A 13,073-nucleotide genomic window follows, 5' to 3' on the forward strand; every position below is an offset into this window, starting at 1 on the left:
ACACTCTTGGTGTCACTATAGGCCATCAACACCCTACTGGCATGAATGGGGCTTCCAGGGTCCTGGGGGCAAATTACAAAGGTGAGTTTGGAACCAAGCATCAGATTTTGATTGTGTAAGATCAGGGGACAAAGATTATCTTTAATCCCTGAAACATGTGCTTGAGAGAGGCCCACCTCTGGGCTGGGTACCGTGGCTCACACCTATAATCTGAGAACTTTGGGAGGCCAAGGTGTGTGGATCAATTGAGCCCAGGAGTTTGAGACCAGCCTGGGCAACATGGTGAAACCTCATCTCTACAAAAGCACCTGTAATCCCAGTTACTCAGGAGGCTGAGGTGGGAGAATCACTTAAGGCCAGAAAGTCGAGGGTTCAGTGAGCTGTGATCGCACCACTGCATTCCAGCCTGGGCGACAGGAGTGAGACCCTGTCTCAAAAAAACAAAAAACAAAAAAACAGAAAAAAACAAAATTCTGATGCAGTACAGTAATAAAGTCCAGGTACTCTTCATTGGATAAACATGGACAGCACAGGTCATGCTATGCTTAATGGCTTCCAGACAGCCATGGTTTAGGCCCCTAGAGAGAGGAAGAGAGAAACTCAAAAGAGCAGAGCTACTTTTAAACAGTCAGAAGAGATATAATCGCAAGAAGCCAAGTCTTCCAAGGTTGGCTATAAGGCTCACTCAAGGAACACTTCTTTTCTTTTGAAAGAATGGCCACAGCTAGCCATGATTGAGAACTTCCCGTGTACCCACTACTGCTCTTAGTGCTTTACACATACTAGCCAAATAATCTTCACCCTGCCTAATAATGAGGTAGGTCCTATTATGACCTCTATTTGACAGATGAGGACACTGAAGCACAGCTATGTTAGGTGACTAAACCAAGATCATACTAGTAAATGGAGAAGAGATCTGAACCCACCTGCCCTGGCTTCAGAGTCTACAGGCTTGCTTAGCTGAGATCATCCACAGGAGCAGAGGGGACTGGTCATCGGGGGTTGGCTGGAATGATGATGCAGTGGAACTGGGGTGGGTTCGTGATGCTATGTACCCTTCTATGCAGCACTCGTTAAGCATTGTGCCATGTGTACAACACTAGGCCAGGTGTTGCCCTCAAGCAGGTAAGTAGAATCTAGTCCCTGGCCTTGAGAGGCTCCCAGTCTCAGGTGCAGACAGTCCTGTGGTAAGAGCAGTACAGGCTGAGATGTGGGGCCAAGATGGAGAAGTCCTGCCCCCTGCCTGGGAGGATTTATGGAGACATGAAGCATTCACCTGGGTCTGGAAGAGTGAGAGCTTTGGTATCTCTTAATCTCTGCTTCCTCCTTCTGTCCGGAAAATACTTGAAGGCCAAAGCAGGCAAAAGAAATTTCAGGAGATCCAGGTAGAAATAGCAACCAGACTGATTCAGAGCAGGAAAAACACCCTCTATATGAAACTCTGCCGAGATTGAGCAAGTCTGCTGAAGTCTCTGCACTGTGCCCTGGCCTTCTCTGCTGTCTGCAAGGGCTGAAGGCAGAGGGTGGTTGTTCTCCATAGGGTTCTCAGTGATGCTGCCATTGTGTCTGGAACCAGAACAAGAAGGCTGCTTCCTAGAGAAGGTTAGCAGTGTCTACAATCAGATAAGATCCACCACTCTGAAACCCTCCAAACACTGCAGATTGCATGGCAGCTGGTGGCTTCCTGCAACTGCAGCTTCAAGCTAGTGGTATGGGACCTGCATGATCTTATCATCATCCCAGGTCACCTTCAGACCTCCTTAGATTATTCTCAAGGTGAGGAGGGGGTGATAAAACCCCAGAGTCAAACATTCTGCTTCTAATGTCACCTTTGCCACCAGTACCACCTAGTGGACTATAAAACAACTATTGTTTTAAATTATTGATTATCATTATTCACAAATTTTAAAATCCAGACAAATAAAAAGAAAAACCCATAAATATCTAACAAATGAAGATCTGTTAAATAAATTATAATGTGCCCATGCAATGAGATATTTAGCAGCCATTTAAAATGACAGTGTATAAGGCTGGGCGCAGTGGCTCACACCTGTAATCCCAGCACTTTGGGAGGCCGAGGCGGGTGGAACACTTGAGGTCAGAAGTTTCAGACCAGCCTGGGCAACATATTGAAACCCCATTTCTACTACAAATACAAAAAATTAGCCGAGTGTGGTGGCAGGCACCTGTAATCCCAGCTACTTGGGAGGCCGAGGCAGGAGAATCGTTTGAAGCTGGAAGGTGGAGGTTGCAGTGAGCCAAGATTGCACCACTGCACTCTAGCCTGGGCAGCAGAAGGAGACTCCATCTCAAAAATAAATAAATAAATAAATAAACAAATAAAATAAACTGACAGTGTATGGTTCACCCCTGTAATCCTAGCACTTTGAGAGGCCAAGGTAGGGGGATCGCTTGGGCCCAGGAGTTCCGGATCAGCCTGTTTCTGCAAAAACTAAAATTAAAAAAAAATCTGGGCATGATGGTGCATGCCTGTAGCTCAAGCTACTCAGGAGGCTGAGCTGGGAGGATCGCTTGAGCCTGGGAAGTCAAGGCTGCAGTGAGCTGTGATTGGGCCACTGCACTTCAGGCTCAGAAACAGAGTGAGACCCTGTCTTAAAATAATAAAATAAAATAAATATAATGTATATTTGTATTGATATGAAAAGATATTTGACATATTAATAAGTGAGAAAATAAGTTATAGCTTATAGATGTATATGTACATGTGAATAGCTATATGCACAGAAAACAAAGAAAGATGGGAAAAAGCCTGGGAAGCTGTCTGTCAGAATGTTAAATGTTGGTTATTTCCAGGTTATATCCTCATGGATAATTTTTTTTTTTTTTTTTGAGACAGAGTCTTGCTCTGTTGCCCAGGCTGGAGTGCAGTGGTGGGATCTCAGCTCACTGCAGCCTCCACTTCAGCCTCCCAAGTAGCTGAGATTACAGGCACCTGCCACCACGTCCAGCTAATTTTTGTACTTTTGGTAGAGACGGGGTTTCACCATGTTGGCCAGGCTAGCCTTGAACTCCTAACCTCACATGATTCACCCACCTCAGCTTCCCAAAGTGCTGGGATTACAGGCACTCATGGATAATTTTTATTTTTTATCTCCATTCTTAATGTGCTTACAATCAATGAGTAATCATAAAAGGCCTGTCTGAATGACCCTCTTGGATGATTTTTAAAGTGAATGGCCTGACCCTGGGGTTTCATCACCCCCTTCTTACTTTGAGAATAACCTGAGCAACCCAAAGGTGACCTGTAATAGGTGGTAAGATCATGCCAGGTCACACGTGGCTGGAAGTTGGTATGGCAGAAAGCTGCCAATTGCAGTAAAATCTGCTGTGCTTGGGAGGTTTTTTGTTGTTTTTGTTTTTGTTTTGAGACAAGGTCTTGCTCTGTCAGGCTGGAGTGCAGTGATGCAATCACAGCTCACTGCAGCCTCGGCCTCGTGGGCTCAATTCATCCTCCCACTCAGCCTCCCTAGTAGCTGGGTCCACAGGCATGCACCACTATGCCAGGCTAATTTTTGCATTTTTATAGAGATAGAGTTTTGTCATGTTGCCAATGCTGGTCTTGAACTCCTTGGCTCAAGTGATCTACCCACATCAGCCTCCCAGAGTTCTTGGCCAAGGAAGTTTTTTGGGTAACAAGGCATAATTCTGACCGTAGACATTGCTAATTTTCTCCTTTCTGCCCTAGTTTCCAGAGTCAATGGTGACTCCATCAGGTGACTTTACGTGAGACACTGCTGTGTCCTCACCTCTTTCAAACAGCAGTGCTGGTCTAGGTCAGCTCAGATAACTCCCCACCAAGCACCGGTTTTATTTACTCTCCTTCTACAGCCAAGTCTCAACTCAATCAGGAGTGAGCCTCAGCTGAGAGCAGATGACTTTACTCACTATTATTTCTGCATTTACCTCTTGCCCAAGAGTCCAGCTCACTTTCCCACGGTAAATTATTTATATTCAAAAGCTCAGAAAAAGTCCTTGATCTTCTCCCAGTTCCTCCAGAGTCTTGCCTCCAGCATTTTAACTCTCTCCCTCTGTTGTCTTGCTGGATATCTTCCTTAGCTCTGGGGTCTTCCCCCTACTTTTAGGCCTGGAGTTTGGGGGAAGTGGGGAACTGAGTAAACGATACCAGTTCCTGAAGAGCCAGACCCTCAGCCTATTTAGCAAGATCAGGGCTCCTCTCTCTGGACAGGATTGGAGTGGCCTCTGTAGTTATGCTGAACTGCTCCAGCAAGAGGATACGGGAGCTCTTTCCCACTCAGTCCTTTCCTCGTACTTCATTCCAGCATGCACACCCATGCACACATATACATAAAGGAATGCAACACATCTGGAAATGACATGCGCGCAGTCATGCATGCATTCATGCGCCATATACACACCCTAACACATATGTAGATACACACCGACATGAGCTTTCTGAGGCACCCATACATATAAGTATATAAACACAGGCATCATACACATATAAGTGTATAGACACAGTATATAAATATATAACACACAGGCATTATACAGACATTCAAACATTGTTATCAACATAAGATACGCACAGACATAACTGTACATTCTATCATACACAGACGTCAATCTTCGTATTTAATCACACAGACATAAGCATACATGAGTCTACTTAGTACAGGCAAAGAAGACAGTGACAAGTGATCTGTCCCCAGCAGAGACCACTACTACCCACCCTGACACGGGGATTGCTTTGTTTCCTAGGAAGTTTTTGCAGGAAGTTGTCTGTGCATTTGACAAAGAGTTCATCCCTCCTCTGTCTCCCGCTCCCTGGCCAGCTTCCTCCTCCCTGTCCCCCTTGTGGCCCCATTCTTTCATCCATAGCTGTGCCTGGCCAAGAAGAATGCTAATCACCATGACAGGAACTATTTCCACCTGTTTACATCTCTGCTTGCCTCCCCCTGATGCCATTTTAGACTCTGCCAAGCAGCCGAGGAGGCCTGCTGTGCGGGCCAGCTTGAGAGAGGGAAAGGAATGAGCGAGAGGACAGTTGGAGTGTGAAAAGGACCCGTCGCTAAGTGTCTCCCCATTCCAACAGCCACACACAAGATGCACATAATTGCTTTTAGCACAGCGGGATGGATAGAGATACAAAAGGTCAAATCAAGGATTTGTCCCATAATATCTTTGCTAAGCAGCAGCGTCAGACATTGGAAAAGCATATTCATGAATTGAGTTGCCAGAGTATGGGGCAGGCTTTTCAGAGGCGGCTGTGTGTTCCCTCTTTGAGGTGTGCCTGCCGTGGTGATTGGATTCAAATGGAGCAAGTGACTTCTCAATGCTCAACAAAGCTCTGCCTGTGAATTGGACTAAATAGACTACTTGGCAGGCAGCTGAGATAACTATGCTAAGTGAATTTCATAGTTGCTCCCACTCCCCTTAAGCTGAAGCCTACTGGAAAACGCAGGATCAAGGCCAAACTCCTGAGACCGGCATTCAAGGGCCTCCACCATCTGACCCAAATCTATCTTGCTAGGCATTTCCCAACACGAAAGTCAGATGTCCACCCCACTGGGCACTGTGCTGGTCTCTGAGCACTTTGGGAGGCTGAGGCAGGCCTGGCCAACATGGTAAAACCACATCTCTACTAAAAATACAAAAATTAGCTGGGCGTGATGGCGCACGCCTATAATCCCAGCTACTTAGGAGGCTGAGGCAGGAGAATTGCTTGAACCTGGGAGGCGGAGGTTGTAATGAGCCAAGATGGTACCACTGCACTCCAGCCTGAGTGACAGAGTGAGACTCCCTCTCAAAAAAAAAAAAAAAGAGACAGGAAAAGGAAGAGAGAGACTAGGAACTATCACATTCCATTACCTGGTGACCATTGGTGACCTTAGGCAGCATGGTTTTCGTGAGGTTGTAGAGGCAAAAGCTCACTATAGGAATAGTGAACTTTTGAGAAACTTTGCAATACAGGGAAACAGATCAATGAGATAAAGTAGTAGGATTAAAAAAGGATTTTTTTTTAAATGGGGTATAAAAACTGTCTTCAAAACACATTTGCTCACAATATGTCAGGATTGTACCAAAATTAAGTCTACTCTTGAGCTTTCTGTGGTTGAAGGAATCTCCACCCCAAGTTTCTGTGAAAACCAGGCCAGCTTATGCCTTATTTTAATCCCAGTCTTGTGGCTTTGTCCACATCAAACTTTCTCCTTCCCCAACATCCTGGCCAATTTATCATTCTTCCTTCCAGATTTCTCTTATTAACCTGTGAAGGAAGGGAGACGTTTTTTCAGGAGAACTGTATATTCTCTAGGAAACAGAACTGGCAAATCAGTTCTTCCTGCAAGTTAAAAAGCTGTAACAAGTAATTTTTAGAAATTTAATGTTCTCCATAGGAAAAAAATACCCAGCCTATGAATTGCAGAGATGCATTTTCAGTTTTCAGAAAATACTCTGTGTGTCAGGCACATAGTTTCATTAGGCTATTGTGTGGAGTGAGCTATTGTGAGGGATCTGTCATGTCTCCATCATTTCCAACCCCCATTGGGGTTTAATCACATTCAGGGCTATTTGCAACTATGGCTTCCCATTTCAAATCACATTAGGCCAAAATTAGGTCTATAACTTATACTTTGGGGTCCAAGTCTTCAACATTTTCCATCCACATATCATACTGGTTAAGCTGCTTCTGAGTGTTGTAAATAAAAAATAAAATAGAAATATCAGGAGTTAGAACTTGAGGCCGGGGGTGGTGGCTCACACCTGTAATCCCAGCACTTTGGGAGGCTGAGGCGGGAAGATCACTTGAGGTCAGGAGTTCAAGACCAGCCTGGCCAACATGGCGAAACCCTGTCTCTACTAAAAATACAAAAATTAGCCGGGCGTGGTTGTGCGTGCCTGTATTCCCAGCTACTCGGGAGGCTGAAGCATGAGAATTGCTTAAGCCTGGGAGGCAGAGGTAAGCCGAGATTGTGCCACTGCACTGCAGCCTGGGCGACAGAGTGAGGCTCCATCTCAAAAAAAAAAAAAAAAAGTTAGAACTTGAGAACAACTGACATTGTGATTTTCCTGAAGGTCGTCTCCAGTGGGAAAATAACTGGAAGGGCTACTCCTCTTTCATCAGAAGTGTGGGTGGAATCTTGTTAATCTCATCCCAATGTCTGTGAAAAGGTTAGTTGTCCCCCTCAAGGCAATGAGTCTTTTTGAATGGCAATTTGGGACTGGCTCTTGGCTTTTACATAGTCCCTGCCAGTTAGAGTTGCACAGGTTGTAAATAATGCCTCCTGGAGTGGTGCAGTGCACAACCTACACAACTATATGCTGCAGCCAGGCTTCAAGGCAAAAGAGAATGTACGCAAAACGACGGTGCAAGTACTTGGTGTTTTTTCCCCTACAGTGGCCTTGCCTTTACTGCCACTGAATCCGTCTCCACTTTCCTCCACTGAAAAGGGCTGAGGGCACTCAACATGCAACCCCCATCAACCCATTCAAAAATATTCTGTGCGTGACATCGACTGCTGCATTTGCAACCGTGATGCACAAAGGAAACCCCAATCCAACCTTGAGATCTATGTGCCCAGCAAAATGGCTCCCATATCCCTGAACAGAGAGCACTGGAACATCATTGTACTCAGAGCACTCACATACTGCACACCTCCAGCTGAGGCTGAACTGCACCACCAGCTCCCACTGCTTCAGCAGTACGACAGCACTCATGGATTCTGCAGCCCCTCTTTCTCCACTCCTCTCCTCCTCTGCCATCTTCTTCTCTGCCCTCTGCACAGAATGCTGGTTCCACCATGGAAAGACCACAGTTCCTTGAGGTCTCTGAGGTGGCTCTGGGTCCCTCAGAGGGAATCGTCTACAAGGTCACAGCCTTTCTCTTGTGAATATCAGTTACATCTTACCAAAGACCCTTTCCTTTCCAGAGAGGAGTGAGGAGGAAAGAAAATCTCATTCTATCACACTCTAACCTGGGAAGTTCTTTACTCTTGATCCGAATCTGACTTCTAGTTTTGCCATGGCTCTCCTACATTCGACCTTCACCTGCTATAGCTCATTGTCATGGTTCTCTTCAGTATTTTCTTCTACAGGCTGGATTTCCCTAGTTTCTCCTCTGTGCTCTCGTATGACCTAGTTTCTGAACTCCTCACCACCATAGTCAGCCCACCCCTCATCTATCCTTATAAAACCCAAGGCCAGAAGTGAGCATTCACCCAGATGCAGTTACAAGGGAGGAGATTCCATCTATTTTCTTGGATATGTTACAACTTTATTTGGCATAAAGTAGTTATGGGGATTATAATGTGCTTCAAGGACTGGCCTTTTGAAAATAGACTGGATTTAAGCTATTGCTCTATGGGACATGGTGTTAGGTTTTTGTTGTCATTGTTGTTTGTTTTGGGACACGGTCTCACTCTGTCACCCAGGCTAGCGTGCAGTGGCACGATAATGGCTCACTGCAGCCTGGCCCTCCCTGGCTCAGTTGATTCTCCCACTTCAGCCTTCCAAGTAGCTGGAACTACAGGCAAGCACCACCATACCTGGCTAACTTTTTGTATTTTTTTTGTAGAGATGGGGTTTCGCCATGTTGCCAAGCTGGTCTCAAACTCCTAGGCTCAAGTGATCCTCCCACCTTGGCTTCCCAAAGTGCTGGGATTACAAGTGTGAGCCACAGTGCCTGGCCTCTATGGGACATGTTTTTAAATGACTACATGTCTTTGATATATTCGGGAAAACCTATTGGACCATATGATCGGTCCTGTGTGACCTTCAGTAGATCCTTTCCCCATTGTGGGTCTCAACAACTGATATGGTTTGGCTATGTCCCCACCCGAGTCTCATCTTGAATTGTAGCTCCCATAATTCCCACGTGTTGTGGGAGGGACCCAGTGGGAGATAACAGAATCATGGGGCTGGTTTCCCCCATACTGTTCTCATGGTAGTAAACAAGTCTCACGAGATCTGACGATTTTATAAGGAATTTTCCCCTTTTGCTTGGCTCTCATTCTCTCTTGTCTGCCACCATTTAAGATGTGCCTTTCACCTTCCACTATGATTGTGAGGCCTCCCCACCCACGTGGAACTGTGAGTACATTAAACTTCTTTTTCTCTATAAATTACCCAGTCTTGGGTATGTCTTTCTCAGCAGCATGAAAATGGACTAATGCAACAACTTTATCAAGAAAATAGGGGTGTTATTTTGATGATCTCTAAGCTTTTTGAGATTTGTTCTTTTTCCTTAGGGACCCAAGTGTTACTAAAACTAAAGTGCAACCTCCCACCTCCCAACTCTGCTACCCATGCACACATGGTTGGAGCTGCAAGACCAGGTTTTCCTCCATCCCTTACCCTGAGTGAGGAATATGGTGAGAAGGAGGGAAAGGGCATTGGGGGTGGGAGTGTGGTCACTTCTCTAAATCCAGGACCAAGAGACCAAGGGTACTGAGAGGCAGAGCCAAGGTCCATTCTTTGTTTCCTCATCTGAGCCAGGCTAAGTTGGTGGAAATTGGGGGCAGAAGAGAGAGGATGGACAAAGGGGACATCTAAATTGTATCCCCCTTTCCCTGATTTCCTTCTTGCAGGTCTGTGCCAGGCGGGAGACACTGCAAGGTCTGTGGATGATGGTCTCACCTCTACATGTGCTCCTGTTGGGGAATTTCTCTCTTTTTCCCAATGATTTCTTACTGTGACATTTACGGGAGGAGAGAAATAGTCTCTGGAAGCATAAAGAAAGGGAGGGCCTGACTGTGCCCCAGAAATGTCCTGTGGCTACGTGTCCAGGAGAGCAGAGTCTCAGTTTTAGCTTTCTCCATCCATCCTCCCCCTTCACTCTAAGTGTGCTCCAGAATTTCCACCTTAGGCCAGGTATGGTGGCTCATGCCTGTAATCCCAGCACTTTGGGAGGCCGAGGTAGGTAGATCAACTGAGGTCAGGAGTTCAAGACCAGCCTGACCAACATGGTGAAACTCTGTCTCTACTAAAAAAAATACAAAAATTAGCTGGGCGTGGTGGTGGGTGCCTGTAATCTCAGATACTTGGAAGGCTGAGGCAGGAGAATCGCTTGAACCTGGGAGGCGGAAGTTGCAGTGAGCCGAGATTGCACCATTACACTCCAGCCTGGGCAACAGACTGAGACTCTGTCTCAAAAAAAAAAAAAAAAGAATTTCCACTTTAAAGAGAGTCAATTACTTTTAGTCAGTTCTCAAAAGACCAAACCCTACCACTTAAATGTGACCCAGGTAGGAGAGAGACATTGCCTTGTTTTTCACAGCTTTCTGCTGGCTCATCTCTGACCCCAAGGTGCTCTGTGTTCACTGGGCTGATTTTGCTTCAAAGTTTCAGCTTCTCTTTGTCATTTCCTCAGCCAGCCCTGTGCCCTCCCTCTTTCCCCATCTCCTCAATCCCCCGGTTGTGTAGCCTTTACACAGTCTTCTCTGGTCTAATCTAATCTCCAACAAGCAGCCTCTTTTGCTCCTTTCTGTCTCTGACAAACCTAATTTATCTTGATGTGTCAACCTTTGGGCCACTGAGGCTGTGCTGACCTCTTCGGGGAGCTTGGCTTTTGTCCTACTCGGTAACCCCCTCTCCTGGGAGCCGTACCAACCTATTTTTCGTCACATTTGAGCTGGTTAAAAAAAAAAAAAAAACCTAGACAGGCAGGCAGCCCATGCTGACTAAAGCTGTGAACATCTCTCCTTTCTTAAGGGGTCTTTCACCCTCCTCTCTGCCTGTCTGGCAAGAGCCAGTAGCCAGAGGTGGGGGTGGAAACCTCAGTTACCATCACATCAGCTGGATAATAGTTCTAAAGATGCTGGACATGCTGACAAAGGGGCAAAGTATTCTGTATCATAGCATTTTTATTATATTCTATTATAATCATGTATCATTCTATTATAATCAGGTATCATGTATAATCATGTAGCATGTCATATTTGTATTCGTTTGCTAGGACTGCCCTAACAACATACCACAGTCTTGGGGGAGGGGGAGTGCTTAAGCAACAGATACTTATTTGCTCACAGTTCTGGAGGCGGGAAGTCCAACGTTGAGGTGTCAGCAGGTTTGGTTTCTTCCAAGACCTCCACTCGTGGCTTGCAAATGTCAACCCAATTGTTGTCTCCTCACTTGGTCTTTCCTGTATGTGTGTGATTCTGTCGTATCTTTTAGTCCAAATTTCCTCTTACAAGGACATCAGTCAGACTGGATTAGGCCACCTTCTAATGGCCCCACTTTAACTAAGGCCCTGTCTCCAAATACAATCACATTCTGAGATACTGGGAGTGCCTCAAATTTCTGAGTAGAATATTTAAAGGGGACACAGTTCAGCCCATTACAATATTATTCCCCGATTCCATCATTGACTTACACTGAAGTCAGACCAAAAAAGATCGGTCTCAAATTGCAGTGTGTGGGATTTCAGCTAGATGTAAGAAAGGTTCAGGCACTCCCAAATGGAGATCCTGGGAATGGGATCTCAACTGGGAGGGGGGAAGGAGGGTAAAGATGAAAGCAGGCATCCTAGAAAACAATACATTTCCAATTAGTTGATACCCTTTCTAAATGGAGGAGGCTAAGCCAGATGATTTCTGGATCCCAACATTAATTTATTCAATCAATCACTCATTTAGCAGACATTCACTGAGCCTCACCACGCGGCAGGCACAGGAATCCAGAAGCAAGTCCTTGAAGGTTCTTGCCCTTTAAGAGAACTTGTACTTATTGGTAAACCCTGGGTAGGATGGGAGGAGGGCAGGGGCAGCCAAAAGAAGAAGGGTGAAGAATGCTCTGAGGCTTGAACGTTAATAAAACCACAGACCCCAAGCCCAGTGGTCAGCCCATGCTTGTACATTTCTTTCCTGGCACTCAGCAATGCACACACCCAGAGTAGAACCCTCTGTTTTTTTTTGTTTTTTTTTTTGAGACAGAGTCTCACTCTGTCACCCAGGCTGGAGTGCAGTGGCATGATCTTGGCTCACTGCAACCTCCGCCTCCCAGGTTCAAGTGATTCTCCTGCCTCAGCCTCCTGAGTAGCTGGGACTACAGGTGCGCACCACTACACCCCGCTATTTTTATTTTATTTTATTTTTTAAATTTTTACTAGAGACGGGGTTTCGCCATGTTGGCCAGGCTGGTCTAGAACTCCTGACTTCAGGTGGTCTGCCTGCCTCGGCCTCCCAAAGTGCTGGGATTACAGGCACGAGCCACCACACCCCGCCGGACCCTCTATTTGATAATAGGTTGCATAAAGCGTAACCTCGAGTTTCAGACATCCTGAAAGACCTTGAACCTTGGGCCAGCCCAAGAAAGCTGGAGACATTTCTCAGCCCCATACGGGGACAGGCAGGTGGGAGGTGGGTGTGGCTGGCAGCCCAGTGGAGTCACCATAGCCACAAACCATGAGGTTTGGGATCAAGTGGGCCCTGACCCTGATTCCACTGCAGCTGCAGGAGACAGGCAGGCATTCCCCGTTCTCACATCAGACAGCTCTGGGGCCTCCCACTGAGGATCGGTCACACCTTCCCTGGGGAGCCCACTGGAGGCCCCTGGGAACTGCTCAGGAATGTGTGGCTACTGCCTGCAGAGGCCGGGCTGCCAGGGCTGGCTGCTTCCCTCTAGAAGGAGCCAGAAGCTTCCATCTAGAAGGTGAGCCTGCCATCTAGCGTCCCAGTCTGGGCCGCGCAGGGACAAAGGAGCTTTCCTTGCACTGCCGTGTTGGTCACATTCAGCCCCACAGCATATTTAACTGCTGCCCACCTCCTCCCCACCATCATGAGGTGAGAGCAAACCACCCTTATTTCAGGGTGAATTTGATGTTTAGAAACAGCTGAAAGTCGTTCTAAGCCAAATGGTTATTGGTGGGAATTCAAAGAGTTTCCCCTGTGGCTTATAACTGTCTAAAGGCAGGTGACTATTTTCAAGTATTTTTATATATATATATAAAATATATTACATATAATAACATCTGTTATATTATATATTAATTATTAACTCTAATATATAAATTAGAGTTTTGGGAGGAATTAAAAGTCTCATTGTTTTCATGCCAACAGTGTATACCATGGAACTCAATGTTTTCATACAAAATTTAA

General features: G+C 46.0%; 1 long non-coding RNA gene across 1 annotated transcript in view; it reads left to right on the plus strand.

Annotated features, from left to right (window-relative positions):
* Window positions 1-857: 857 nt before the first annotated feature.
* LOC129057547 (uncharacterized) overlaps window positions 858-13,073 on the plus strand; it is a 30,528-nt gene continuing 18,312 nt past the window's right edge. Inside the window, exon 1 of the long non-coding RNA XR_008522152.2 lies at window positions 858-1,125. This is a non-coding gene — a long non-coding RNA (uncharacterized LOC129057547). The remainder of the gene's footprint in view (window positions 1,126-13,073) is intronic.

Source organism: Pongo abelii, chromosome 12 (assembly GCF_028885655.2).
Source record: "Pongo abelii isolate AG06213 chromosome 12, NHGRI_mPonAbe1-v2.0_pri, whole genome shotgun sequence".
Classification (NCBI taxonomy): Eukaryota; Metazoa; Chordata; class Mammalia; order Primates; family Hominidae; genus Pongo; species Pongo abelii.